Source organism: Artemia franciscana, unplaced genomic scaffold (genome assembly GCF_032884065.1).
Source record: "Artemia franciscana unplaced genomic scaffold, ASM3288406v1 Scaffold_772, whole genome shotgun sequence".
NCBI lineage: Eukaryota > Metazoa > Arthropoda > Branchiopoda > Anostraca > Artemiidae > Artemia > Artemia franciscana.
The window spans coordinates 65273-93061 of record NW_027067775.1 but is presented as its reverse complement, the minus strand read 5'-3'; the positions used below and the strand labels follow the sequence as shown (position 1 = coordinate 93061).

Sequence of the window (27789 nt, the reverse complement as noted above, 5' to 3'; positions counted from 1 at the left end):
AATGAAGCTGCAGCTTCGGTTGGCGGAAGCCTTTCAGGCTTAACAAACGCCGTAGTATAAGAAAGAAACTTTTTCCAAGAAAATTCGATGTCGCAGCTTACTGAGATCTTCGTTTGGTCGTGCTTTATACAAGCTGAGGAGAAGATATTCACCCGCTTTCACAATTTCATCTTTGGACGATGATTCATCCAGAAACCCTTCGCTCTTCTTCAAAAGAGGTAGCACAGCTTGCTTTCCAAGTCCGAAAACTCGTGAGGTCGTGTCACATCCCAAGAGTGCGTGCCCTACCAGAAGCAGCCTGGATACTTCTCCCATTTTTTTTTGCACTTCGTTGAGGCACCAGAACCGTGTTATCGCTTCTTTTGCGTTCGTTGACGATTCGAAGTAAAGTGTTTTTGCATTAGGCGGGAGGTGATACAAGAGTAGAATCAGAAGGTCAGTGTCGTTGCCAAGAACTATTGTTTCAGAGTTTTCTGCTTTCGTTACGGCAGTCTTCACGATTAGATAGTCAGCATCGTCCTTCGCATGGACGACTTCAAATCCTTGGGCTCTGAGTTTTTCCCCGATGTAGCTTATAATTCGCTGTTTGTTCTGAGAGTTGCTCAAAAACTCTTCCTTCTTTTTCTGGAGCTTCATCCCTAAACTGAAATCGATCACTTGATGCTGGCTTCCCTTACACCGTCGGTTGTGCGTAGCATATTTCGTGGTTGGACCAGCGCTGTATCCATCGAAGACAACAGTAGGGGAGGTACAGCGTCGAGTAACGAAACTAACATAGCTGTCACAGATTGAATCATAAGTATCACCAATCTTCCAAGGTACTTGCTGAAGCAGCCAACCTCCGTCAACTACAGTGACACGATCTGACACTGGCAGGTGGTGAATCGAGTCCGTGTTCGCTTCTTTCCATATTGCTTTCGCTAGTGCAGGTTTGTCTGGCTGACGCATTATGCCAGGATTCTCAAACAAAGCGGGCGGATAACTGCACAGTTCGTAACGTAGAGTTTCTGCCATGTCATTTTCAGATGTATGGGCAGCAGTCGAAAGACGTTGAAAAAGCAGTGCAGGATCGATATGCAAAATCTCGCCATCTATCCTAATGTTCCCATCGGATGCCAGTGTAACGACTTTGTCTTTCTTCCTGAATGAAAAACTTTCGACGGATTGGCCATCCATGCGCTGGAGGATCAGCTCACCTACAGCTTTAGCATCCTCTGCATTGACGCCTTTATGGGCAATCAGCCCGGAACCTATACTTCTAAGCTCTGTGGAACTAGTGAAAGGAGAGTTCTCTAGAAGGAATTCAAGAAACGTCAGTAGATCCTTAGTATCTCTCTGTATTCGTGCTGCGGTTGCAGTAACGTGCTGTTCACTAGAACTGTACTCTAGACCCGTCAGTTTCTGCATTAGATCATTCACTGAAGCGAGTACTGGCATAGACATTGTCCATATGTTTCTCTGAAGCTCAGTCATCCCTTTTCCTCTTGTCAGCCCTCCATCTGTTTTTAAGCTCCTCATCAGGACTGTCTCGATGACGAGGTCTGGAGCCAATCCAGCCCAAAAACGATCACTTCGTCGGGCAATAAACTTGCCGCTTGCAAACTGTTCGAAGAGCTGTGGATTCGATGCTTCAAGTTCCTGCATCATCTGAAGAAAAAGACGAACTGACTTGGCATAAAGATTATGCCCCGCAGCTGCGAGGTATGGGAGCATATCAGAAAGAGAGGATAAGTAGAGATCCCAGTCTCCAGTCCTTTCTGAAAAACCCTAGAAAACACATTTCCACATGCTTTCTACCCCTACCCTGTATATTTTCCTTTCCCCCCCCCCATTTCCCCGTTTTATGTTAATCGATTTTTGTATATCATTTTATATCTCAATTTCATAATCACCAGATAGGAATACCCCAGAAAATATCTTCCAAACCGCTTTCTACCCCTACCCTGTATTCTTCTCTTTTCTCCCCTCTTTCCCCTGTTCCCCCGTTTTCCGTAGTACTCTTTTTCTATACTGAATTTTAGATGTCAATTTCGTAATCAGCGTATGTGAAAACCCCAGAAAACTCACTTTAAACTATTTTCTGGGCATGTTCGGCATTTTTCCCATTTTCCCCCGCATTTCCCCCTTTTCCCCTGTTTTTCGGGTACTCGCCCCACTCGGATTTACGGGGACTTTTAGTATGTTGTACAGAATTTTTTCTGATCATTTTGGTACCATTTTCGTTTATATTGCAATTTTGTCCGGGTTCGACCCTTTTTTGAGCTAAAAGTCCTGGACTATTGATGCGATTTTACGCAAAAACGGCCGTTTTTTGCGTGATATGTCAAATTTTTTCCATTTTTTACTGCAAGTTTATGCGTCACAACGGTTCAACGGCTGTGTTAGGATATTTCTTCTGATCCGTTGAAAATCATATCCGTTATTCTGAATTTAAAGCTTTGTAGGACCAAAAATTGCAAGTAACTGTGAAACTAATCATGTTCATCTGAAGTTTTCCGTCAATATATGACAAACAGAACTTGGTCCTTCACAGATTAGCCCTTTGAGTGTTTTTCTTGGGTTCCAGAGCTTGATTTAGCCTCTGTGCATTTGCTTTTTAAATATCTCACAGTACTTTTTTGCAATTCAACAGGTGGGGAATTGTCTCTGTGTGAACATGCCAAAGAACCCCAATGAAGAAGGAGAAGTTCCTCGGTGGAGATTTGGTTTAGGATCATCTCTGTTTTTAGGAGAGTATAAATAATTACGGCAATTATTCTGAATTAGGATTTGGTGATGTAATTCTGTTTTTTTCCTTGTGATATATTTTTGTGATTTGCTTGGTTTTATAAAGTCTATTTAATCATTAATTAGTTTATTTTTGGGAACAAGTTCACAGATATGTTGTACATGCCTTTACTGTAAAACCAAACATATATAAACTATATACATAGGCAAGAAACTACCAAAACGCATAGTTAACAAAGGGGTTTAACACTTTCATTTTCTTTTGAAATAATCCTTATTCTGAAATTCTAGCCACCGGTTCAATACGATCACTATTGTGAAAAAAAGAACAAATATTGCCAAATAAAAACGCATTCGTTGGCTGTTGAAAGGGGGTTGAAACCTCTGATTTAGGGCTTTTTATTATAGTAAGCCAAAGGATATAATTTCCATCAAGTTTCTCCCCTTTGGGTTTTCATAAATTTTCCAAAATTATGCTACTTTTCCGGGACTAATTTTTTGATGGGAAAATTTAAACTCAATGAATTATTTTTATTTATAGTCACAACGAAAAGTATTTTGTTTATGCTTATGTTCAAAGAGCACGACTTGTGAATCATTGGCAAAAAAATCATCGGCGCTATCTAGCATCTTGCGATACTTGGCATTTTTCTAGCTTTGTAATCGTTTTTATTTCAGGAACTGTGATCTGACTCTCATTACTACACTCATTTTACCAACTACACAAATTAAATTAATTATTCTAATTGTTAAACTGGAAAAACACCAAGTATTGTTAAACTCTAGATGGCACTGAAATTTATTTGTTGACAATAGCTTCAATTCTCACTCTTGTAAGTTACCCCTAGTCTTTGTTTAAAGATTTTCAGATAATATTATTAACGAATTTGATTAGAAATTATTTTTAGTTATTTTAATTATTATCATAAATTTATTTTTATTTATTAACTAACTAATAAATTATTAATTATCTTCATTTATTAATTGTGTCCTCTATTTAATTTTAATAAAAATGAAATTTTAAAAATACAAAATCATCATAAGTGTTTGATTACTTACTTGGAATTTTGGAAGCCAAAAATTTCTACACCATGAGCAAGTGATGACGTCCAGGATTATATGTTGACACTACCCTAAGTTGTCTCTCTTGTAAATTACTCATAATCTTTTTTAAAGGATATTCAAATAATATAAGTTTGATTTAACAAATTCTAATGTAATTTATTAGCGAGATTATTTTTAATTTGTTTACGAGTAAAAAGTTATTTTCAGCTATTTCTCAATTCATTCTTTGAATCATTATTTTTTAATCTTTAAATTAATTATTCTAATTATCATTATGTAATTATTTAATTTTTTTTATTAATTTTTCTTTTATTAATTAACTAATAATTTACTAATTATTTTCATTTATTAATTGCGCCCTCTAACTAATTCTAATAAAAATTAAATTTAAAAAAGTAAAAATGATCGTAACCGTTAGATTACTTACTAGAAATTTTGTGCACCAAAAATTTCTGCCAATTGGAAAATTCTGAACCAATTGGAATTCTGAAGTTTTATCCCCCTTAAGAAATGATAAAACTTATGAAATATTGTGAATTTTGTGCATTGTGATGAAAATCCGTTGCATTGGGCTTCAAATAATGGAGGGGAATATTGAAGGAGCTCATACTGAAGTATTTTGTTTTAGCATGTAAGTTGCTGACCCTGTTTGTTTAATAACATTCAGCAGAGCTGTTTAACTGCTTCTAGTTCTTCTGCAAGATTGGCAACACTAAGTTTCACCTTTTGGGTAAGTTTAAAACAGCTTTCCATATTTTGAACCTTCATCTCCAAGAAAATTAGAAAAAACAAGTTTTTTTTAAAAGTAAGAGCAACATTTAAAGTAATAAACTCTAAAGCAAGGAGCAACATTAAAACTTAAAACGAACAGAAATTACTCCATATATGAAAGGGGCTTTTCCTCCTCGACCCCTCGCTCTTTATCCAAAAGTTAAACTCTTCCTCTTAACTCTATTTTTAAAACAGTAAGAAACTTTAGCGTAAAGAGCGGGGCGTTGAGGAGGAAAAGCCCCTTTCATATACGGAGTGATTTCTGTTTGTTTTAAGTTTTAATGTTCCTCCTTACTTTCATTTAAAAAAAATTAATTTAATTTCTGGACGTTTTTGAATTAATGCATGTTTTGATTTTGGCTCTCTGCACATAAATAATTAAAACGAAATTTGCATATTAATTAATTGCAATTGATCGGAAGATTTTGAGAAAAAAGGAGCGAGGGAGGAGGCCTAGTTGCCCTCCAATTTTTTGATTACTTAAAAAAGCAACTAGAACTTTAATTTTTTTACAAGCGTTTTCTTTGGTAAAATATATACGTAACTTATGAAATAACTTACGCAACGAACTTCTATATTCGTATGTTTTTATTGCGTAAATGAGGGGGTTCAACCCTCATCAATACCTTGCTCTTTACACTAAAGCTTAAATTCTGTCCCAATTCCTTAAGAATGACCTCTGAATCACAAAGGCGGTAGAATAAATAGTTGAAATTACTAAAAATACTTTAGCGTAAAGAGTGAGGTTTAACGAAGAGGTAAACCCATCATATGCGTAATAATTTTTGTTCCTTTTTAGTTTTAATGCTGCTCCTTACTTTCAGTAGAAAAACTTTTCATATTATTTTTTCATTGTTTTTTCAAATAATGCTAAAAAAAACCCTGCGACCCCTTCATTGAAATTCTCTTCCCCATGAGAAGTTTCTCCATGAAAATATCCTTCCACTTAAACCCCCCAACTGTCCCCCCTAAAACAAAAAAAAATCCCCCTGAAAACGTCTGTGCACTTTCCCGTAACCATTAGGCTACTATACGTAAAGACAGATCAAAGTTTGTAACTTGCAGCCCCTCCCAAGGGGACTGCGGGGGAGTAAGCCATCCCTAAGGACATAGTTGTTAGGTTTTTCGACTATGGTGAATAAAATGGCTTTCTCAGAATTTTGATCCGGTGACTTTGGGGAAAAAATGAGCGTGGGAGGGGGCTTAGGTGCCCTCCTATTTTTCGGTCACTGAAAAAGGGCACTAGAACTTTTGATTTCCTTTAGAATGAGCCCTTTTGCAATATTCGAGGACCACTCAGTCGATACGATCATCCCTGGAAAAAAACAACAAAAAACAAATAAACAGGCATCCGTGATCTGTCTTCTTGCAAAAAATGCGAAATTCCACATTTTTGTAGATAGGAGCTCGAAACTTCTACATCTAGGTGATTTTCGTTAAGATTGTATGACTTTTAGGAGGTGTTTCTCCCTATTTTCTAAAATGAGGCAGATTTTCTCAGGCTCGTAACTTTTGATGGGTATAGCTAATCTTGATGAAACTTATATATTTAAAAGCATCATTAAAATATGATTCTTTGATGTAACTATTGATATCAAAATTCCATTTTCTAGAGTTTCGGTTACTATTGAGCCGGGTCGCTCCTTACTACAGTTCGTTACCACGAACTGTTTGACACTAGCATTGCCTCTTACATAATCATTGACTGCATCCAATCCTATTTTCTCTGCTGAATATTCCGTTCCGCTATTGCTGTATCAACAAATTCAAAAGTGATCACATTCTTCAACACCGGTTCATCATACCTCAAAGGATATATGTGATCTTTAAAACACTAACTGACTTGTCTACGAGGCTACTTGACCTGTGACGGCTTTGCAAAATATTGGTGTCAAACTCAGTCACGCCACCACATACTGCCATTGACTGAAGGGAAGAGGATACTCTCGCGCAAAATGGCAACGTTAGTGTCCACTTGGCAACTACTGCTTTCTTGGCTACTTGGCCAACTTGGCAAGTGGCCAACTTAGCAACTTGGCTTTCTTTAGAGTTACATCTATTAATCTTCTTTTTGTTTTGCTTCTAGATTTAGCAATGATTTTAGCGCATGGTCTGGTACGACACAATTCATTTAGCCAGACGTCCTTTTCGCGTTGAACAAACCTTTCTTAAATATTTCCATCAATTTCTGAGGAAGTGAGGCCATTTCTCTTACAAATTTCCTAACTAAGAAAAGAAATAGCCTAAAGACTGACTAGGGGGCTCTGAGCCTGATAGCAGTTGCTTTCAATGAGATAACTAAGAAGTAATCATGCTTCTTTCTTCAGAATTAAATAAAAAAGCAAGTTTTTTTCTTAACAGAAAGTAACTTTAAACTTTATCGTAAAGAGCGAGGCGTTGAGGAGTGGACAGCCCCTTTTATATGCGAAATAATTTCTTCGAAGTTTTGATGTCACTGCTTACTTTCAGTTAAAAGAAACTTTTTTTTAAATTTAATTACGGAGCGTTTTTCAACTAATTCAGGTCTGAATTTGGCTCACTGTAGATGAAATTTATTCAAAAAATAAAATGCATATTAATTTTGGCAAATGTATTCCGCATATGAAGGGATTTACACTAAAGCTGTTGGCACTTTTAAAAAAGCTTTCCTATTCTAATTAAACCGCCCCTGTGTTTCAGTAGACGCTCTTACAAAATAGGAAAAACCGTCAAACTTTAGCGTAAAGAGCAAGGTATTGAGAAGAGGGTAACCCTACATATATTGAATAATTTCTGTTTTTTTTTTCAAATATTACCGATAAATCTGGCTCCCCCTCTGTGAAATATATCCCTCCCCTCACAGAAAACTCCTCCATGGAAATGTCATCCCAACTTTACCACCCTTCCTGTCAAATTGTCTCCAGACAGTTCCATCCTTATTGAGAATCCCCCTCCCTGTAAATTACTTGCGGATTATTCAGCCTGAAAAATTACCCTTAGCATTCTTTCATTTGAATAAGACTTTAATCTCTAAACGGTTTCTCGATCACTCCAGAAACACCCCCCTTTTTGTAAATTATTTCCCGGAAATAAAAAACGCGGAACAAAGCCTTCGGATAAATCCCTCCCCGGAACATCTCCACATAAAAAAATTGGCAAAGAGAATGTAAGACAATTAAAAAGAATTTTTTATAGTAATTTTGTCAAAACCCCACAGTGTAACATTTCCCCTGGGATATTCATCCCTCCAAGAAATTTCCCTCCCCAAGAAAGGTTCTCCCTTTAGAAATCCGCCCCAAACAAAACCCTGCCACCCAAACCCCACCCCTCTCCAAAAAATGTCTGTATACTTCCAAATAACAAATACTATACACAAACAATGGCCGAATTTCATAGTTTACAGCTCTCTCCCCATGGGCTGTCGGGGTCATTTTACACCTAAAGATATAATTATTTGATTTTTCAACTATTCTGAACAAAATGACTATCTCAAAATTTTGATCTGGTAATTTTGGGAAAATGGGCGTGGAGTCACCCGGTTGCCCTCAAATGTTTTTGGTCACTTAAAAAGGGCTCTAGAATTTTCAGGCCCGATTCCGATCCAGTCACCACTAAAAAAAAAAAAAAAAAAAAAAAAAAAAAAAAAAAAAAAAAAAAAAAATTGGATCCATGATCTGTTTTCTGACAAAAATAACAAAATTCCGCATTTTTGCAGACAGGAGCTGGAGGTGGTATGATTTTCATTAAAATTCGTTTAATTTTAGGGAGGTGTTTCCCCGCTATTTCGAAAGTCAGAAAAATTTTCTCAGGCTCGTAACTTTTGATCGGTGAAACTAAACTTGATGATTCTTAAATATTTGGAATCAGCACATAAGCTTAATCTGTTGATGCATCTAATGTTATTAAAATCCCGTTTTTTGGAGTTTCGGTTACTATTGAGCCGAGTTGCTCCTTACTTACAGTTCGTCACCACGAACTGTTTTATTTAATACTTTATCCAATTGTGATCATCGTTTTCAATAAACATTTTCTGCAATCAGTTTAAAACTTGATTTGTTGGCAATGATTTCTTTTATTTTTTAAATTGCATGCCTTGCAGTGGGTAGCCTTGTAACAGCTAGTGTTGCAAACATGAAAAAATTGTAAATAAAATTCAGGATTGTTTTTCTAATCTTTCAAGTCATTTTTTAAGGGTCAAGCGCCCCTCGGTGGTGTGGTATAAACGTAATCAGTGGGTTCGATACGACTAGAAACTGCTTTCAGATTGTGCGAAACAGATGTGTCATGATGACCTAAAAATAAGCGGCTTTTTCTCTACTGGCGCCTGGACTATGAGAGCCATTGGGGTTGAACAGTCATTCCTTCTCATATAGCTCAGTTATGTCATTTTATTTTGTAAGGATATTTCTTCACTAGTGGGATAATCACTCGGATTGCGGCTTAGTTAACAACGCCCTCTCTATGGACATATGATCAAATTGGAAACCTTCATAACTATCCAGTGACCATTCAATTTAAGTGACAATTGATTTATCTTCAGTATTAGGTCCACCCAAGAGGAGGGAAACAATTGTATCTTTAGGGGGAGGAAAGGAGAGGGCAATTGCCACCAATAATTTAGAGAAAAATTATTATATAGACCATGTCCCTTCACTCCCCGGATGTAGACCCCTCTTTTGCCCCCCCCCCAATAAAAAAGCTGGAGCTAAGCCCTTGGAGGGAGATGTGGCCGAATCTCTTCCCCAGATAACATTAAAATATACCCAATAACGATGATACAATACAAACGCATAGTCTTGAATCCCGGATACCAATTTACAAAAATGTAGAGGGGGCCAAGAGTTTTTTCGATTGTTATAATTATACAAAAAAGTGATTTTCCGGATTGGGACGCTGACAGGGGTGATTTTAGGGGAGGGACAGAGGGGGCACTTGCCCCAGGTGGAAAAATTATAGGGGCGCAAAATTTCAAACAAATGTACTAACAGCTATAATCATTTTGTAATTTTTTAAATTTCAGTTCTATTAAGATTAACTAGAGGGTGGAGCTAAAATGACAATAATTAACAAATTATTAATTAATCCCAAAAAGAGAAATAAATTAAAATGAAAGAAAATTAAATAAAAATAATTAAAGTATTTAGATTAAAATAACCGAAGACAATTAAATAATTTAAATGATAAATTACAAAATAATTAAAAAAAAATTATCAATTGATTAATAAATTGAAAATAATGTCGTTAATACTAACAAATTCGTTAAAATTGGCCTAAAATTTTTGTGGGAGACAGGAGGGGTAATCAGGATTTTGCCCGGGCGTAAAGGAGTTCAGAATCGCCATTGAAGGTTAACTTGGTCTAGGAACAGGCTCATAACATGAAAAAATATAGGAAACTATGCAGTAATTACGAAAAATTGAGGTTTTTTAAAGGGATACACTTATCTCTTTAGTGAATGTCCATGAAATATTAAAGGGACAAATAAAAAAAATAAATAACGAGGTAAAGAAACATAGACAAATACCTGATGAAGAACATCGCGAATTGATTAGATTTTTCTCGATAAGCAGCATTAACTCGGGTGATTTATATACGTTCACGTGCTCGCCAGATTGTCTTAAGAATGCAGCCAGGTTGGGGTAGGGTCCATATGGTATTTTAGCGCTAATGAACTCAGCTTCCCCTAGTCTAGCGAAACAGAGGTTCAAATGTCATTTTGAAACTTGAAACGACAGTCTGCGTTGATTCTAGCACCCTAGAACGATGATAACTGACACCACAAAGAAAAAATTCTCAGGCTCAATTTTTGTGCATGTAAATGTCTAGGTATACATTTTTTAGTTCAAGTTTTTTTTTATTGTAAATATTAAAACTGGAAAACGAAGTGTATCTACAGAGGCTGGGCTATATTTATTAGTGTCGATTTAGCATGAGTTTAAAAAAAAATGTTCTTGATCTATAGTTCAGGAACGTATAAAGGAAGGGGGCTTTGGGGCCTAGCCTCCTAGTTGTTTATATTAAGCCCTCTTCACCCCTCCCAAAAAATCTTACGTACGTACCTGCCACAGCTTGTACCCCATGACTTTAATGTGAAGTTCGTAGGTGTTATCACGTTCTGTCTGCGTAATATTTTTAATGCTAAATTCATAAATAGCCTACTATCATGTTTATTTCAAAATGCTCAGAAATATTTCTTTGAAGTTTTGCCTAAAATATCAACATCCCAAAGACTTGGATGAGCGCAAAAAAAAAAATCTTTAGATGAGTGCAAGATAAAATCTTGATACATATTCGAATTTGGTATCAAGGGGATGTCCACTTTCCACCACATGGTGTAGCCTACATCTCAAAACATCACATGGGCCGTACAGTTCAACCATTTTTTGCAAAGTTTTGCCATTCTTAGAATAGTTTCTGTCAAACTTCCGCCACACTGCGTATGCGCCACCTTGTTTAAGTAATTATTGAAAGTCGTCACCACCACTGTTTGGTAGCCTATAATTTTTTTTTTTTTTTATAGCCAGACTAACAAAATTCCTTAGCATTTTAGAATATAATGAATTATTACACAAAGCCTCTGAGGAAGGTAGTGAAAAAAGTCTGAACCAAATTTGGAAGGTGGGAGACGAACAACCCAATGATCAACCGTGCCAAACATTTTTAAGGTATTTTTCGTGATGGGTGGGCTTGGTAACTCAAGTTTCTTTGAGGGGGGGGGTCAACTTTTTTATCTCAATACTGATGCTTCTGCTGCATTGGAGCCAAAATCAAAGTTAGTTTTATTTTCAGGGAGGGCAACTGTAGAATTTTTCGCCTCCTACAGCACCCTCAAAACTGTAAATTATGTAAAATTGTAATGTCAAAAATTGTAAATATTGCGGTTTTTCCAAAAATACTACAATTTAAGCTTGTTTTAACGCCCCCGGGCGTGCCGCTTGGGGCACTTACACCCTCTAGCCCCCGTTCTAGATCCGGCCCTGGTTGACGCCCATAAAACATATGAAACCATCTTAAATCAGCATTAGATGTTTATAAAAAATGCGCGCATCAAGTCAACTGTTTCACCGAATTTAAATTGAAGGGAAAGTTGAAAAATGTTAACTACTGTTAACCCCAATGAAGCCTTTGAGTAGTAAATAATCGGTCGTTAATGGCTTTCGTGATCGTGATTAGGACCTTTCGTCGGTAACCTCCTCCGTCCACCCAGTCCTATTAAATATAGTAAACAATCATCCTTAATTGATTCTTTTAAGCCTTCTGGCTAAGGCTCAACCTTTCATTAACATGAAAAAACAATCCTTATTTCAACTTAACCCTGAAGCTATTTATACCAGTAACTAACCTGAAAGTTCGCATGCGTATTCTAGCATGCTTTGTCTGTAGTGATAATAAAAATATATATTATTTACTAAACCATGTCTGAGACAGCGTTTAGCATTGTCATAATCTTTCCGCCTCGGGTTGACTATGTTTCCAAACATAAAGATAATGACACCTCAGATTCAGGCTTGTTAGCAAGCTAGTGAAAAACGGTTATAATCAGAGGCTCGTTGCCTTTTCTGACGAAACAGCTTTGGCCTGCCACTTGAGTTAATAAATCATCATGCCATAAGATATAAAGCGCCTCCTTGTGTTTCTGATTGGGTTTTTGTTCCCCCGTCAAGCTTTCCTTGAAGAAGGCGAGGTTAACTATATATTAGATTGATGAGTCTCTGTCAATGAAGCAAAATGAATACAAAAAATGTCCAAATATGTACTGCAAAAAGTAATTGGATCTTACAACTGTAGTAATTCTATTAAGCAGCTAAATTAAGTAGCTGCCTTATATATCCTTTATGAACCCAGTGGAGCTTCCAGGGAGGTACAAAGGATACCCGAAAACTCATACCTCACAGGGGATTATGAGAGCACCCAGATCCGTTCCTAGGGGGGCAATCGAGGGGTCAGCTGCTCCAAGCGCCGAAGCTAGGGGGAGGGCTGCGACTGGGAGATAACCCACTTTGATCAAATTTTTCCCTTTGAGCTAGCTTTTTGCTTATATTTGAGATGGGACGGGGGGGGGCTGAAATTAGTTTTTTCCCTGTGCACATAGGAACGGCTCTGAGAGCATCCAGCGTTCAAGCAATTCTAAATAGTAAATTCCACGTTAAAAAAAAGTCGTCATAAACTGATTCCCCCTTTAGATTTTCAAGAATAACTTTTTCGGTAAGTTCATCGAAAGAATTGCCTTTTTTGGCCATTTTCAGTGAAAACATGGAAAAAACAAAATCACCCTACCTATATTAAAAAATAATAATAAAATATTAATAAATACATTTTGGCTCCTATACATTTTTGCAGATTGGCACCCTACATTTTTCTTTGATTGCTTGTTAAAGCCACCTAGGGGCCATAATCAAAACTAATGCTTCTCAGCTTTTTGAATATTGGAAGCGACAAGACTGAGAGGTTGACAAGCTCATTGAGTACAAGATTACGGAAATTAGACCTTACAAATTTCAACATTTGTAACTTCTACCCTTAGCTTGGTCTGAAACTACATATCGGTAAGCATCGATTATTTGGACTGATAATTTGACCCTTTGGACCCGTGATATTTTTTTGGATCATTTTCTCAAGGTCACCGAGGAAACAACACTATACCTCAAAGACAAACTTTCCTTAGGCCTCAGGGGTGTGATTTGCTCTGGAGCATGGGCGGGAGGGCAACTGTATCTCCCAGGCCTTGGTTTGCCCCCTCCAGACTCCTGTTTCCAGCTCCAGATGAAATTAAGTTTCTTCTAGATAAACCTGCATAATTCAAGCATCGCCAGAAATCGATTAGTTTTTTAGTACATCTTTACAATACTGTAAAGCACCTTTATAGTACTAAATAGTACCTTTATGGTATCAAATGGCTTGTTTCTTAGTTTTCACCGCCATTTTCACTTGATTTGAGAAATTGGCTCCAGCTTCGCCCCCCCCAGGATTTTGACGAAATTGTGCCACTGTTAGGCCTCCCTTGCCAATTATATTTTTTCTTCTTTTTTTCCCACCAGTGCACAAGAAGCAAGGTGGCCGATTATATGAATGGTTCTGCGATATTTTAACTTAAAGCTATTTCTCGGTGACACCACCAGCATAGGGGAACCTTCAGCACAGTTAGTCGTCTTAGAAATGTTGACGAGGGTAGAAACTTTTTTGGGGTGGTTGCTTCGTATAGCGAGTTGACCAAAGAAATTTGAGATGAAATATTCGAGGCTGAATTTCTGGTTCCATTTTCCAAAATGGAGGTTTCAGTAGGAGGTCTGCCATTCGAACCGTCCGTTCGGTTCGGGCACATTCGGTTCTTTAATGGCTAGTCACAACACGATTTTGTCACCTTTTTTTGTTCCGTGGGTTTTTGATCATTGCGAAAAGCTTAACTCTTTTTTCTGTCATTCGGGTAATTAATTTTATTCGTTTTGTTTTCTGTCATTGCAAAAAAAATTAATTGTTTTTTCTCTAATTTGACAAGGTCCTGCCGCTTTTGAGAACTATTGCGAAAATGTCACTTTTATTTTGCATAATAAGACAAAGCGTAATTGTTTTTATCACTCACTAAAAAGAGTTGCCATTTTTTCTGTTATCGGTAGTTTTTAGGCATTATTAAATTAGCGTCGTTTTGGTATGTAATCATTTTGACTGTTGAAATCCATTTTTCGCTAATTTAGTCACTATCTATTCAGTTTCCATGGCTGCTGCCTGCCTGGGTGCAATTTTCTGTAAAATCCTAAAAATTTGATTACAACATATCTCCAGGCCATATAATAAAGTGCAGGATTTCTCGAAATCATTACACTGAACACCACTTTTAATTTCCAATTTACCTCGTAATTAGGCTGTATATTCATTTGACAGAGTTCAAATGAACTCTGTCGTGTCCACAGCCTATATACGTGTCTATATAGGCTGTGGTCACAGCTTAGATACCAATACAGTTATAAAAACTCCTATCTTGCCCATGAGAAGCTTTTGGTACAGAGCTCTCGCCTCCTCCAATCCCGCGCTCCGACGCGTAGATCGTACTGCAACACCATAGGCGGGAACGCAATTGGTATCTAAGCTGTGAATTGCTCCGACTTTTAGATTCAGACTACCAGTGAGTACCAGTTTCCTGTCTCCAGCCGCTAGCATCGCTACCGCGCACTGTGTCCCAAAAATAAATCGAGTTTTCATTACTGTATTGGTATCTAAGCTGCGGCTGTGGTCGTATCGTTTGGACGGGTTTGTACTCCTCCGCGAGTACACTCGTTGCTGAATAAGACATGAACTCCGCAAGTGATGATGGAATACACTCAGGATTCAATAATTTCAAGATTACTCCGAATTCATCAGGACATCAAGCACATTTTAATTACGAAAAGCTTGTAGAAGATTAAAAAGAAAATGCGTGCCTATTTGCAATATCATAATATCTATTTATCAGCGGAAAAAAGAAGCCATAAAAGAACTGAAATAAAAAACTTTGACTATAAGTTAAGATTAAAAGACTATTAAAACTTGCAGCATAAGGTCTACATTAAAAAAAGCTTTCACCAGGCTTTGATGCCTGGACGATTTCAACCCGGGGATTCCCCCGGGTTGAGGATTCTCAACCCGGAGGATTTCATCACCTTTTGTCAGGCCTGTCTTGTCTTTTCAGCTTTTTTTTCTTTTCTTTTTTTAGGGAAATTTACAGAGAAACTGTGAGAGCGGTGGTCACCTTTTTTCAAACAATTTGATTATCCAGAAAAATATTTTCCACCGTTCTGCTTAGCTGATCACGTGACAGCAATCCAATTCTGAGCCAGAAAATCCTTATTGAGAGCTTCCCTTTTTTCCCAAGACCCATTTTACTAACGAACGATAGCTTTTGGATTAGTAAACAGAAACAATTGGTATTTGCTCCAGCATGACAACTAAAAGCATAGAGAAATTATCCCTACCGTTTCAATCGATTAGCGTTCTCCGTTTGGTTACGAAAATTTCCGTTCTGGAAAAGCTATTCATGTGCAAAGTTGAGTCGGAAAAAAAAAATAAAACAAAGTTTTTTTTTCAGAGTAAAAGTGGAGCCAAGGCTTAATGGCAAAGATTTTCTTGCTCCAAACTTTGAGTCTATATATATTTAAAATACGAGATATCAAATATGTATACACAACGGTGTCAATCACGCAACCATGACATGACGAATAGACAAGATAATGGAGCAAAAATCTATCCATAGGTGATAGGCAAAGTGTCGATGACGAAATTTGATCCCCAGCTTCCTGTTCTGAGGAAAAAAATTGCAGTGTAGAGACAAGTGAGAAGCGGATAAACAACTTTCATATTATAAGGTTTCTTGCGTATAAGGGGCTACGTACCGTACCCCTTGGTACATACCGGGGCGCAAAAGCAGGACATAAAAACGATTCCACTGTGGATGTTATAATTTCCCACAGGCAAAAATAATTGCGCAAAATTAATACAGTGCTAATATACTATGAAATAATAAGTATAATTTAGTATAGTACAATATAAGGGTACTTGTCTGTTAGCCAGTACACACTCGAGGGTTTGGATCTAGCGGTACGCGGTTGAAACAACTGGAACGCTTTGGAGGTTGATAGGATATATATAATTTGGAATGTATATTTGTACAATAGGGGTGGGGGTTAAGCATAGTGGGGTTGCATGGAAAATGTAACCTAACCTATCCTAACCGAAATATCAAGTAAATATTTATTAAAATATAGCTGCAATGTATTTTTCCATAGAGCCGAAGCTAATTGTCTCTGTATACAAACAGCAATAAACCCTCGGTTCATTATACTTTCATTATATATAATTTATACATTCATTATTGTGCTATCATTGTCATTATACTTTCTGTTCGTTTATTATACTTTCAAAGTATATGTTTAGCACTTTCAATATTATAGTTTCATTATCATTATACTTTCTATTCGCTTTGGGTCATATTTATTCATTGACAGTGATTTCTGTTCGTTTTTAAGTTAGACTTGAAGTTTTGTTTCTGCTCATCTTTGATTTAATATACATCTTTGTTTGTCTTTGAGAAACTTTTTTCTAGAAGAAGTTTTCAGATTAGTTTCTGGTTTTCATGGACATTTTTCTTTTATTGGATATCAAAACAAGAATTTTGCGTTTTTTTTTCGGTTTTCAGCTTAAGAGTTAAATTTTTGGATTGCTTTTTGCTATTTTTGTTTTGGACCAGTTTTTGTAAAAAAAATTAATAATAGTTTTACTTAGAACTTTAAATGGATTGGTGAGGAGGATCACTCAAATAAATGGATTGAAAATATGCATGATTTTGTCCTTCTATAGGGCTGAAGCTATACTAGCCCCACCAATTTACTACCGTGAATATTTACTAAAATTTATTCTTTTTTAAAAATTATCATTTGAGCTTCTCAGTTAAAAAGGGTTCTGAATTATTGTTTAAAACACAAGAATATAATTAGGATTTCCGGATTCAATGCAAACAGATTTTTTCCTGGTTAAAGTTCTCTTGGCTGTGGAATTGAGGTGTCTTCTTGGCCTGAAATCTTACGAAGATGTACACACAAAAAAAAGAATATTTCACACTAAGAATCGATTTAACAATTTTTTCGAACATTTTTTGTCCTTCATTAGGTCCCCGTGGTTCCCAAGCAAAATTTTAATCCACTGTTTTCCTCCTCCTATATTTCCTCGAAGTTTCAGTTGGATCCCTAGTTTCAGATGACAACATAGATGCATATACTGTCTTTTGATTTAGTTCAATAACCCCTTTCTACATTACCTAATAGTTTCAATTTAGAGCCATTTGCCATATATTTTTGATACAAACCGTTTGACAGTTTAGATGTACATTATGTTGTTTGAATCTCTCCAATGTCTCCTCACTATTTCATGAAAGTTTCAACTTAATACCCTTTGTTGCTCCTGAGACACTAATGATAGCCAACGTCTTTTTAACAATCTGGATGTTCATAGTGTCTTTAGATTTAGTACCACATTTCCTTAAGATTTTGCAGATACCCCCTATTAACAGCCTGAACGTAGATAATCTCTTTTAATTTAGTTCAAAATTTCCTGAAAGTTTCAATTAATGACCGTCAGCCATTCCTGAGATATTGCAGACAAGCCCCTATAAAAACTCGGATGCAGATAACCTCTTTTGGTTTAGTTCAACATCCCCTCAAAGTTTCAAGTTATTACCGTTAGATCTTCCTGAAATATTGATTTAATCCAACATTCCCTGAAAGTTTCAACTTCATGCTTCTAGCTGTTCGCCTAAATAACCTGGGCGCACAAAGTATCTTCTGGTTTAGTTCAACATCCGTCCCTTAACTGTTCCTGAGATATGAAAGATACATCATTTTGGCAACCTGGATGCAAATGATATCTTTTGATTGAGTTTGATAACCCCCTCAACATTTTGATTTAGGAAATTTCATTTTATCCGTTTCGGACACTCAGAATCAAGCATGTCCCTCTTGCCAATAATAAAACCGATATGTACAATCTATAGGCAACTTCCACAATTTACAGCCCTTGCCCCGGAGACTGTCGGGGTCATTTCGTCTCTAGAGTCATAATTAATGGACCTTTCGACTATTTTGAGCAAAATTGTTACCTCAAAATTTTAATAAGATGTCTTTGGGTGTTAAGGAAGGAGCGGGTAAGTAAAAGGGCGTGGGAGGGGAGTTGGTTACCCACCAATCACTTTTGAATCCTAAAAAAGGCATTAGAAAATTTAAATTGTAATTGAATGAGCTCCCTCCGAAGCTTACAAGATCATTCCGATCTAGACAAAGTAGCCAGGTAAACAAAAACACAATGTAGCCTACCCACTATTTTCTTAAATAGTGCTATTGCGCTGTCTATAGAATGTAGCTGATAATAATGGGCAATTTACATAACTTATGGGCTAAGCCTGCAATGTGAATGCTGAGGGGTGAAAAGATATTCTCTCACTTCAAAAATTTATATAAATGATCCTTTGGAACAAAGGATCAAAAGATGGGCTTATTTCCACAAAAATGAAAGGAATGGGGATATCCACCTAGAGCAATATTTTTCTGCTGAAAACCCTTCAAAAAATAGTAAATAATGAAATAAGAGCAGAGGCGCCATTTGGGGGGGGGGGGGTTCAGGGTGGGCAAATGACCACCCCAGATTTTCCAGGGGGCCATGCTTCCACCACAAAGGGCCCTTTTCCGGCCACAATTATCCATTATGTCCAATATAATCCATTCTGTTCAAATGATTTGAACTAACTGCACGCCTATTAGCCAAAGAGCGTAATTACCTGACGACTCTTGGAGTAATTACGCTATTTGCTATTAATCATTGTAAACTTTGAAAGTAGGTTAGATTCATAATAAAAGTCTCAAGTTCTGTCAAATGCCCCATGCCCACCCCAAGATTTGGCCCAAATGGCGCCTCTGCATAAGAGATCATTGTTGGCATATAAGACCCCCACCATAAATTATCATTTTCGAAGTATTTTTATGCCAGACGTATGCTTTAGAATACAGAACGAGATTTTGAGGGGGCGGTCAACTACTTGGGTGACCAAAAATATGACATTAAAGATGGGTATAAATTCAACAAAAACACGTGTCTTTTTTAAGTGTAGGTAAACACCGGTGTGAACACTTAGAATGATCATAATATATTCTACATAGTTTAGGGGGCACCATATATGGTGTCCTAACTATATATAGTGCCCAGCATAGGGGGGCACCATAGTTTCTCACAACTCTGAATGCTCAAGTTTTCACGTAATATATTCTTCCTGAGATTTCAGGTGAGGGAGTGGACGAATAAAGAGCAGGGGGCATAAGTTACTATGGGATAGTGGCGAAACTTATCCCCGAGACCCCAGTTTTACCCCCCCAGCTAAATTTTAGCATCTTCTAAAGTCTTTTCAAAACTATGATAGGTCTCCATAATTCAAGTATCCGAAGAAAGAGACCAGTTTTTTTAGTTTACCACATTTTCACGTGACTTGGGAAATTGGATCCAACTCCAACCCCTCCTCTTGAAAAAATGAATTGGGTGTTTTAACGCCACCGTGGTTTTCCGCCACCCAGGAAATCTTGCTTTATCAAGAGAATTAGTTGGATCAGAATAGACAGGTTAGGTTAGTCTATGTCTATGTTTTTGTCTATGTCTATGTCTGATCTTATGTCTATGTCTATCCTGACCCACCTGAATGAAAAGGTGACGGAAAACATATGGTGGCGAAAACCGCGGTGGCGTTAAAACACTGCTACCGACAAGCTAGCAAGAAATTATTTTCATTTAACGCTAGATGGCAGAAAGAGTTTTTCTTGACAGAAGTGTGTCAAACCATCTAATCTTCTTTACTTGAGTAAAGTTAGATGCAGAACGAATCTGAAGATGAATTCTTTTTTTGCAAAAGCGTTTGACTTGAAAAAAATTCCTAACTTCACTGCGAATTTCACATTTGCTTTCAGTTGCATCGTTTTGATCTTAGTACATGCTATAAATATAAACTTTATGACTTTAATGTGTCAACGTCACTTTTTGCGGTACTTATTTCGCTAATAAATTCTGCAATTCCTTGAGCCAAATTATTAAACGCGGCGCCGTTGCTTAAAAACTCAATATTTCCAAGAGGCAAGAACTGTTTGTAAAACCAATTTATTTTGCAATTAATACCTCGTTATGGTGTGAGAGTTTTTGTGGGATTAAAACGGAACACTCACCAAAACAACGAAATTAACAGGCTATCAAAATTGTCACATCCTGTCTGCGTGGAACACGACGAAAGCCAATATTAAAGTATACTTTTATTACTGGCAGTACAAGTCAGAGATAAATGGGGTTAGGTAAGCCCTTCGGACTATGTCTCATACTTACTGTCACGGCTTTTAGTTTCTTTGGATATTTTTTTTTATGCAGGCCTATGTCTTTATATTTTATCTTTTTTTAAATATTAAAGTATATTTTTATTCCTGACAGATCCAGTCATCTGTCAGGTTTTTCTATCAGGGTTTTAGTTTCTAGGCATATTTTTTAATGTATATCTTTATACTTTACAGTTTTTTAAAAAAAAATTAAGTATATTTTTATTCCTGACAGATCCAGTCATAGAGGTAAATAAGGTTAGGGAAGCCCTTCGCACTATTTCTCATACTTACTATCAGGGTTTTCAGTTTCTTGGCGTATTTTTTTATGCAAATCTTTATACTTTATAATTTCTTAAAATATCAAGGTATAATTTTATTGCTAACAGTGCCAGACATAGAGGTAAATAAGGTTAGGTAAGCTCTTCGAACTATGTCTCATACTTACTGTCAAGGTTTTCAGCTTCTTGGCGTGTTTTTTAGTGTATATCTTTATATTTTTCTATTGTTATTTAAAATATTAAAGTATATTTTTATTGCTGACAGTGTCAGTCATAGAGATAAATAAGGTTAGGTAAGCCCATTGAACTATGTCTCATACTTAGGGTCAGGGTTTTCAATTTCTTGGCGTATTTTTTATGTATATCTTTGTTTTTTTTTTATTATTTTAAAAATATTAAAGTATATTTCTATAGCTGACAGTGCCAGTCATAGAGGTAAACAAGGTAGGTTGGCCCTTCGAACTATGTCTCATACTTACTGTCAAGGTTTTCAGCTTCTTGGCGTGTTTTTTAGTGTATATCTTTATATTTTTTTATTATTTTTTAAAATATTAAAGTATATTTTTATTGCTGACAGTGCCAGTCATAGAGGTAAATAAGGTTAGGTAAGCCTTTCGAACTATGTCACATACTTACTGTCAGGTTTTTCAGTTTCTTGGCACAATTACTTTTTATATTTTTTAGTATTGTTTTTTTTTATTTCCAGAATATTTTTACTTCTGACAGTGCCTGTCATAGAGGTAAATTGGGTTAGGTAAGCCTTTCGAACTTACTTGCTGTCAGGGTTTTCAGTTTCTTGGCTTTTCCATATTTCGAGAATTTGACGCCCCGCTTATAGAGAACCCCCCAGAAAATTCAGGATTATGAATTAGGTGGTATTCGATATATTGGGCAAAATACTGACATAAAATGAAAATGCTGGAAAACGGTGTTTGAAACATATTGTTCCAGAACACCCCCCCCCCCTCACCGGTGTCATTGCATGCACCGTTCTGTAAGGTGATTCTGCTTTATCCCTCTTTTAACCCTTCCTAATAATCTGCTGTTATCTCCTGATATTTTTATGGTTAAATTAGTACTTTAGAATGCGCCAGTAAAGGATTAAATATAAATGCGCAAAGAGTAGGGAGGGCAAATAAAGGATTTTCAGCGTAGGGCTGTAGAATTTTCAGCCTTTTCCTTAAGGTAGGACGTGCTCTCAAGGAATCTTCCTATACCTCCCATGTTAAACATTTGGAGTTTGCCTGGCGTTCCTGAATTAGTGATTTCGGCGGTTTTTATTTTAACAAATATAAAAAAAATCTGGGGAATATTTTGATCTAATCAAATCTTAAAGGCGACAATATTTTTTTTTTATAATTCCAAAATAATTATAAAACCTGTTTCGGGTTTGCATTCTAGATTGCTATACTTGGCACTGTTGTCGTGGGGTATCACAAAAATAGAGCAAAAAGTATTCTATTCAACAATCAGAAACTTATTTTTATAATATATACTTGCTGGCTGCAGTCCCTTCAAATACTTTACATGTTTGTGTTCCGAAGTCAAAAATTTCCCTCAAAAGACTAGATGCAGCTGTAAGCGGAGCGCCTGAGAATGCATAAATTAGACCAAGGGACTAACCACTCGGATTGTTCTTGGGCGACTCAGTGAATTATTAGTTAGTTGTAAACAGTTTAAAAATAGTCTGGAGAATAAGTAGCGTACAGACACCAATTTGCCGGCTATAAATATATATAAAAAATTATAATGTATAAATAATTACAAAAGGAATTGCTAAGGATAAACTGCCCCTAATCATTATTTCGAATTAGGAACCCCTTAAGTTTAACCCTCTCATGTTTATCTATTTTAAGCGACGAAGAAAACTGATAACTTTGTTTTTGACCGAGTTACCGTCCCCTGAAAAAGAATTGACTAGGAAGTAAAATGCTTGGACTTCCGCTAGGCCGTAACAGAAGAGGCACTTGACGGTTAATCATTTTGATCAAAAGTTTCCGTCAATCAATTGACGTGTGCTTCAATTTGTGGTAATTTGTGCTTCAATGGTGCTTTCAATTTGCTCCACAAAAATTTGTGGTAAATTTTATGTAGGTAGAACACAGAAGAATTTAAAAAATAGGCTACAGCAACACAAAAATGCGATAGATTGCTCGCTAAGACAGAATAAAAAACCTGATACTTTTGAATCCGCTATAGCGGATCACGTGTTTAATTTTCCTCATCATAGTATTTTATTTGATCAGACAAAAATTGTTGATAAGTCTGTAGAACTTTTACAAAGTTTCAGAGAAATTATAGAAATAAAAAAGATTATCTATGGGGGTATTGGTATCAATAGAGATGAAGGGGAATTTAAAATAAATTCAATTTATAATAGTTTAATTAAAGACCAGTCAAAAACTTCAATGAGTATTGAGTTGCATAATTGTCCTGAAACAAGTAATAACCTTGCAAACGGAGGCCAAAGCATGGTCAATGCTGTAGGAAGTCAACGGACGGCAGCTAAAATAGCAAATGAAAAAATCCATTCAATTTATAATTGATAATTGTGTTTCATTAACCTGTAAGATTTTGGTTGGATTTGGGGTTGGGTGACCTCTTTTCGTATTGTTGCAAGTATTTATATTTTTCATTTTTAATAGATTCCCATTTATACATCGATTGTGGCAGAGGAAAGTGCCAATATAAACAATTACTTCAGTTTTTTTCTAAAGTTACAGTCAGTTGCGGGAGTTTTTGTTTTAAAATGTGAGTTTTTGTTTCTTATATATTTGATTGTTTATATTTTTTATGTTGGTTTAGTTGTCGTGGCATTTTTATAATGTCTTAAAAATAGTCTTAAATTGTTGTAATTTTCTCCTTTTTTTTCCGTTGAGAAAGGCTCCCGGACGTGGGGCCGAAATATTCGGAGTATTTTTATTTTTTGGTTAGCTAAAGTGTAGTTTTTTATTTTATTTTGTTGTCACTGCTTTATAAGAAATTAAACCCGTTTTTTCTTCAATTATTTTTTTTTCGTAAATGGAAAAGCAGTGTGGTCTAAGAAAAGGATTTTTGTTCGGGGGGGATTGTTTTTTTGGGGGACGCGAGTACAAAAAAGATACTTCAAAGCGCATCAAAGATGCGTTTCTATGTACTTTACGCGTCAGACAAACATTTCGGGAGAACAGGAAGGAGTTCAACTCCTCCCTTGAATACGGCCTTTATCTTTTTTCTAAGAAAGAAAAGAATTTCTACAGAGGGCACAATCTATAGCCTACCTCTTGTCTCTGCTTACAAGTACATTTAAAGATAGTAACAGAGAAGAGTATTGTTGGATATCGAGGCTATGACTCTCTTAGGTGCTGCTATTTCATAGGATGCTGTGACCTGCTCAATAAGACTACCATCAGTAATAGCTTTGGACCTAACAATCTAGGGGGGGGGGCAAGGCGTACCACAGAAGTGTAAAAATATAAAATTAAAGGAATTTTATGTCAGAAGTCAGCAAAACTGGAGGGGGGTAGCTACTCCCCACCCCGGCCTAAAACCACCACTGACTCTCGTGATACATTATAGGGAGAGCTGACCGCATGTCGATGATGTACCTCTCGCTACAAAAAAAAGTCTTGTGATTTTCAAGAGTTTTGTTAGTAAATTTTCGAAGTGTTGAATTTTTAATAATATAGCTATTTTTTAGTTGACGATTAATTTAGTCCTTCGTATTTTTTACAGGAATTAAACGTCGCTCCGCCCTGTCCCGGTAAACAATTTCGCCAAAATGATACTTTCTATGAGGCGCATCCTGAGGAACAATTTTGAGATAGTAGTCGCTGGATCGACTAAAGAGGCAAGAACCCCCAAGCAGTTCCACGTCATTACGAATTATTGACTGCTAGTTAATTATTGTAAATTGTACTTATTTTTTACTCCTGGACAGCTTTTCGAGATTGTCGACTTAAATATTCATTTTCTAAAATGTGTGTAGGTTATTATGCAATACTAGGCATTCAGTATAACCTGACAAACAAAATAAAGTTGATAAAATAATTTATATTAACATAGGCCTACATAGCTACGAGATCAATATTAATTACATGAATAGTATGATGACCTCTATTTTAATCAAAGCCCCTAAACAAGAGAAATTTTTCCTGTTCCTTCCCGGCCACCTCTTCCTTCCATGGAATTTGCTATTTTTGTTGATGTAATTTTGTTAAATTAAAGAAATCAAAAATCAGAACCTAGGATATATTTCACCTGTTCTCTGTGGACATGACTGTACCCGGGTGAGAACGAAGAGAATAGGCCCAGCTTTGACAAATGGAAGCAGAAATGAGATCATAAAATTAAATAGTAAAAACAATGGTAAAAGTGCATATAGGGGACTTTTTGCTATCTTGGGGAATAGTTTCGATAGAAAAATGAAACTTTCAGGAATGAAGTCAGAGACAAAGTAACGCCCAGGGAAGACGTTATCAACAGGGCTGGATTAAAGTCTTTGGCGCCCCTAGGCCCAAGCAATTATCGGTTAAATCCCCGAAATTTCAGGGATAGTGGAATGCAAGAGCAATCCAAGATTCAAAGAGGAATCCAAAAATAATGCAAGAACTCTCAGCTTCCATTCTTAGTAGACACCTGACAGTTAATGAGGGGCTACCGAGTTGCTGTTTTATTTTAAAATCACTTTTTTTTGTGAATCAGCGTCCTTTTGAGGGGGAGGCGGAGAAGGTAGATACCCAGAACAGTTTCCCAGGACATACTTTCAGCCCTGGAAACATTCCTGGAAATGTCTTAACCTAACTCAAATAGTTCCCAAGATATCAAGTAACATTTTTTATGAAGCCTTACTAGTTTTTCATTAAACCTCTTATTAACTATTCTCCGACATTTTCATAGATGTAACTTTTTCTTGTAGCCTTTGTCTGGGAGGACAAGGGTTCAAGTCCTGGTGTCGCTAGTTATTTAGTTTGGAACAAGGGTCAGTGGCATGACTCTGTAAGCTCAGCCAGAGTCGACCCAGCTCTAAATGGGTATCTGGCGAAATGTAGGGAAGGTAAACAAGAAGGGTGTACGAAAGCACAGGACGGCTTGGCCCAAACCCCTTGCGATTTCTGGTTGAAGGGCTATGAAACGGAGATCCCACCGCAAGTAGAGACCTTAAAGCCCAACGTAGTATTCTTATTCTTCAATTAATGAAAACCCGTTATAACCTTCTCTACTTTTAGCAACTTCTTTTAAAGTTAATAAATTTTGAAAAAAAAACAACTTCAAAGCAAAATTTTCAATTTGTGGACCGTAATTTACGCCTCCTTTTTCAGACTAGTACCACAAAAAATTAAAAAAATTTCCGAAGGCAGTACTTTTTTCGTCTTTTGGCCCTTGCCGTCTGTTATAATGTTGAATGTTCGTTCCACAGATTATGCAAACTTCTTAAGATTGTTGACTGTGGCGAGTTCATGCCAATAAAACATTTATTTTGTCATATATTTGAACACATGATGACTTATCTAACATAGGTAAATGTCATTGAAGAATTAAAATATAAATAAATATTAAAAATTACTTCCTTGATATTCATATTACACGCAGTGTTGCGATGAGTGGTACAATTGTACCAGATTCAGTACTTTTTTCTCTGACCTGTACATCTGTACAACTTTTTTTTAAAGTCAGAAAATCAGTACATTTACGTCGAACTGGTACAAATTCAGTACATTTTCTCCAAAACTAAAAAAAAGAACGATTTTTACTTGTAAACGGAACCTTTACCATTCATTGCTATGGCAAATACTCTCGCGACTTGTCTGTCTGCTTTTATTTAGAGGTTAACTCTATGGTAAATTTGGAGTCGTTACGGAAAACGGAAAGTTGCCGCGGATTTTCAAAAACTAAAAATGCTATCATCTTAACTCCAGTTGTGAGGTAAGCCTGCTGAAGTCTTCTTCAGATTTGCCATGTCAGCAACGCTAAGTATGTAGTGTAGTGGCTTATTCAGATGATTGTTATGTACGGTATTTGTGCAACAAGTCCTTCTTGCAACCCACATTGCTACAGGCTCGATCACTAACTTAGTGATCTAACAAAATGCACATTCAAACCTACAAGTTCAGACTGTTCAAAATATCTATCAGTTATAGTATGAATGACAATAGGTTTTATGTGAGCCATACCTGTATGCGATTAGCCCCCATGTTTCTTAAGCTGATCACTTGTGGAAAAGCAGATAGAAGAGGCTTAGAGTAGGAGTGACTAGGAGTGTAGTGGAGAGCATATCGGCTAGACATATGCCATGGTGAAATCTACCTTCATGAACCTTTCATGTGCAGCATACTTGGGTAGAGGTATACTTATTTGAATGTTTGTTGACTTTGAACTTTGCCATTTTCATGCACTTGCTGTGACTAAAGTTAACTATCAATTAGCCAAAGTAGGCAATTAGGGGCCTCTGAAAATAGTCTACCTGAATAGGTATTTTGGATCTTCATTCTACCATTTAGCCCAAAACTGCACTGTTTATATTTAAGTATGGTAACTGTTTAAATAAGCATACCTCTACTGTACCATTGCTAGTTTTGGAATAAAAAAAGCAGGAACCTTTATTGTATTTTTTTTTAACCTGTAGGCTACTCTACCAAAATCAGGATAATTACTGACATGGGTAGTACCTGACAAAGTCAGTGACAAGTATCCCACAGCCTGAAATTCTGTGGAGGATAAGCGTTCCTTTATATTTATCATGGCCATGGGTAATTTTGTAGTAGCTTACCAGATGGTTACTCTTCTGAAAGAGATGACAGGCGCACACATCTTTGTGATCAGAGTTTTCACTGTCTTTGTCACCGTGTTTATTGGAATATCAGTACATATTTCGATCACCCATGCATTATTTACTGCTATCACATAACACAGTTTTTCAGGGAAATCTCTTTAGGAAATCCGTACTTATGTGTTGTCTGATTGTAGAAGGGAATCTCTGGTTTTTTGTCAGCATCTGTTTACCTGATCAAGGGTAAAGCTAACAAAAAAATCCCAAAGTAAAATTACTATCTAGCCTAGTATGCTTGTCATTCTTACCGTGAAAAAAGCTAGTTTTAATCCTCTTTTTTGATTTACCATACATA

At 36.5% G+C, this 27789-nt stretch overlaps 1 long non-coding RNA gene across 1 annotated transcript in view; it reads left to right on the top strand.

Moving 5' to 3' along the window:
* LOC136043646 (uncharacterized) overlaps window positions 1-27789 on the top strand; it is a 43689-nt gene extending 15900 nt beyond the window's left edge. Inside the window, exons 2-3 of the long non-coding RNA XR_010621678.1 lie at window positions 4421-4522; window positions 24401-27789. This is a non-coding gene — a long non-coding RNA (uncharacterized LOC136043646). The remainder of the gene's footprint in view (window positions 1-4420; window positions 4523-24400) is intronic.